Raw genomic sequence first — 3,785 nt, 5'->3', positions numbered from 1 at the left:
TCTCCATCTGAATGTCTTCTTTGGTGAAGTGTCTGTTCATACCCTATGCCTATTTTCCAATTTGGTTGTTTTCCTTTATCTTGTTGTGGTGCTCAAGTATGTCCTAAATTCTAGACATAAGTCCCTTATCAGACATGTCATTACTAAATATTTTTCCCAGTCTATGGCTTCCCTTTTTAACCTGTTGGAGAAGTTCTTGGATGTGCACAGGGATTTGATTCATAGAAGGTCCCATTCATCTATTTTATCCTCTGCTGGTTGTAGGTTATAGTTGTAGTTCTTCGAAGACTGTTTAAGTTGTGGATTAGGGCTTCTAGAGTTCTTCCAAGCTTTTCTCTAATGAAGTTTATAGTCTTTGGTTTTAGTCCTAGGTCCTTGATTCACTTTGAGTCGTTTTTTTGTTTATGGAGTGAGGTGCGGATCTTGCTTGAGTTTTCTACAGATAGTTCTCCAATTTTGCTAACAGCATTTGCTAAAAAAGCTGTTGTTTCCCCACTTCATAGGGCCCCTATGTACATTAGCTCTGATCCCTGCCCTGTCTTGAGCCAATTGCATCATCTCCAGTAGACCTAATCTCATTTCTCCAGTCACTGAGTCAATATCCATCTCATCCTGGATCTTCCTCTCCTGTGCTGTCCCTCCACCCTTCCCAGCATGACGACCTTCTCCAAGGAAGGACTAGTCCCTCCTGGACATGTGCCCAAAGTATGTGAGATGGAGCTTCAAAATACTTGTCTCCAAAGAGTATCTTGGTTTCATCCTCTCTAGGACAAACCTGTTAGGGTTCCTGGCAGTCCTTGGTATGTTCAAACTCTCCTCCAGCACCACAGCTCAAAGACATCTATCCTCCCTCTATCATCCTTGGTTATTGTCCAGCTCTCAGATACATTGTAAGTAATTTTGAATAGCATCAGGATGGATGGTGAAGAGACTGAGATTGTTCACAGCTTTACTTTGCTTGGCTCCACAGTCAACACTCTTGGCACCAGTAGCCAGGAAATTAAAAGACATGTTGCAATGGGCAAGTCTGCTGTTAGGGACCTCTTCAAAGTACTGAAGAGCAATAGTGTCTCTCTGGAGACTAAGGTGCGTCTGATACAGGCCATGGTCTTTGCAATCACTTGTTATGCATCAGAGAATTGGGAAATGACCAAGGAGGATAGAAGGAGAATTGATGCCTTTGAGCTGTGGTGCTGGAGAGGAGTATTGAGGATACCATGGACTGCTAGGAAAACAAACAGATTCATCCTGAAAAGGGTTAAATCGGTGGCTCCTTGGAGACAAGGATTCTGAGGCTCCATCTAACATACTTTGGACATATTGTAAGGAGGGACAAGTCTTTGGAGAGGGACATCATGCTTGGTAGGGTGGAGGGACAGCACAGGAGGGGAAGGCCCTCTATGAGGTGGCTTGATTCAGTGAGTGGGGTAATTGGGATGGGTGTTTCAAAGACAGTGCAACTGGCACAGGACAGAGCAGGGTTTAGGGCTGTTGTACATAGGGTCGCTTTAAGTCGCAAGTGACTTGACGGCACATAACAACAACAACATGACCTGGATCATTTGGATGTTAGTTTCCAGAGAGAAGTCCCTGACAGCAGACTATCCCAATGCAATTTGTCTTTTATTTTCTGACTGCTGGTGCCAAGGATATTGATTGTGGAGCCAAGTTAAAATTGTTAACAATCTCAATCTCTTCTTCGTCTATTATGATGCTGCCAATTGGCCCAGTGGTGTAAATCTTTGTTTTCTTGAGCTTCAATCCCAGTCCTTGACCTTCTGTAGCAAATGCCTCATGTCCCCCTCATTTTCAGCAAAGTTGTGCATAATGCAGGTTGTTGACGAGTCTTCCTCCAATCCAGATGTCACATTCCTCTTCATAAATCCAGCCTCTTGAATGATCTCTTCTGCATATAGATTGAAATGGTATGGAGATAGGATGCATCCCTGATACATACCTTTCCTAATCCTGAAACGTGCAATGTTTCCCTGCTCTGTTCTGACTACTGCTTCCTGGTCCAAGTATAGGTTTCACATGAACACAACTAAGTGTTCTGGGATCCTCATTCTTCTCAAGGTTAGCCACAATTTGTTGTAATCCACACAGTCAAATGACTTTGCATAGTCAATGACATACAGACATTCCTCTGGTACTCTCTGCTTTCAGCCAAAATCTAACATTGGCTATGATATCCCTAGTGCCATGACCTCTTCTAAATCCAGCTTGCACATCTGGCAGGTTCTCTGCTGATGTACTATTAAGTCATTTTTGGATAATCTTCAGGAGGATCTTGCTTGCTTGTAATATTAGTGATATTGTTTGATAATGTCCACACTCTGTTAGGTCACCTTTTTTTTGGAATGAGAATAAATATAGATCTCTTCCAGTCAGTTAGACTCTCATGCACAATCAGAAAATTAGTAGAGGGGCTCTGGTGGCCGAGTGGCAGGAAGCTGTGCTGCAATCCTGAAGTCACATGCTCGAAGCCACCAGTGGCCAATGTGCACTCTCCTCTCATAGAATTTACTGACTCTGAAAACCTTCAGGAAGGTCAGCTATGGGTCAGTTCCCACTCCAAAACAGCAAACACAATGTGGTGCATACAATAGAATATTATTCAGTCATAAAGAGAGATAAGTTTGTGATACAAACTTTGGAGATAGCTAAACTTTGAAAACACTTTGAGTGGCAAGACCCAAAAGAACAAAAACTATATGATTTAGTTAAATGAAGAGAGCACTGTGGCCGACTTGTGCTGCCAACACAGAAGCAGGAGGTTGGAATTTACTGTGTGAGAGAAAGATGGGCAATCTCCTCCCTTGTGTTTTACTTCCTCTGAAAACCTGCTGGAGGGTCAGTTATGAATTGGTTCCAAAACCAACTTATATGAAATATCCAAAGTATGGAGGGAAAGAATAGTTATTTCTTAAAGATTTCTGCTCAGAATGATGCATAACTTTAAAAAAATATACTAATACCGTCCAAAGTACAAAGGTGTTCTGTAAAGTCCAAACTCACCTATGAAATTCAGAAGCAACACTAGCAGAGGGCATAGCAAATATCCTTTATTTAAAATGTGTCCTTTGGCAGAAGCAGGCTGAGGCTCGAGTGGTGTCAGCACCGGAAGGAGTAGGGTTATTTATCCATTCTACATCGGCTGCTTGGGGTGGCTGGTTGGGGGGGTTAGTCACAGCAGTTCGAAGGGCTGGGGGCGATTTTCCATTATTTCACTACTCTGTTTTCTTTCTTGGGGTGGGTCATAAAACCGCGTTTAAGAGTAAGTATTAATCAGATTATTTACTATTTTCTGGAACACAGAGGAATTTGGATAAGGTCAGAAGGTCAGCAAAATGGATTTCTGAATCTGAATTGATGTAATGCACGTATTTGCACAGTTCAGTGAATCAAATAAATGTCATTGAATTGTATAGTTAAATGGTACACGTCATTGTATATTTTACCACTATAAAGCTGAAATAATAGCAGCCAAAAAAGAGAACTATGACACTCTATTGCAATGAATTACAGACCCTGGTGGTTTCATGAACATCCTGATTTATTTTTTACATAGGATTTATTTTCCAGTTTGTGAAATATCACCAGGCACATCATAAAAATACTCTGAAATATTAGTTTCCCCCTTTATGGCTCAGATCTTAACCAAACGGTATCCGCCCCAAAGCCTTGAAGTTGTGGAGCCCTGAGTTTCTCTGTTTCTTTAAAAGAGAGAAAGGCGTTTTGCCCTGTTTTTAAATGGCTGCCCAGGCTTCACAGGCGTTGCGCAT

General features: G+C 41.9%; 1 pseudogene; it reads right to left on the bottom strand.

Annotated features, from left to right (window-relative positions):
- The window catches only part of LOC102869602, a 15,152-nt pseudogene extending 11,367 nt beyond the window's left edge, over positions 1–3,785 (bottom strand).

Source organism: Elephantulus edwardii, unplaced genomic scaffold (assembly GCF_000299155.1).
Source record: "Elephantulus edwardii isolate Elephantulus edwardi_28Jun2011 unplaced genomic scaffold, EleEdw1.0 scaffold00090, whole genome shotgun sequence".
NCBI classification, from domain to species: domain Eukaryota; kingdom Metazoa; phylum Chordata; class Mammalia; order Macroscelidea; family Macroscelididae; genus Elephantulus; species Elephantulus edwardii.
This window is presented reverse-complemented; position numbering and strand designations above follow the sequence as displayed.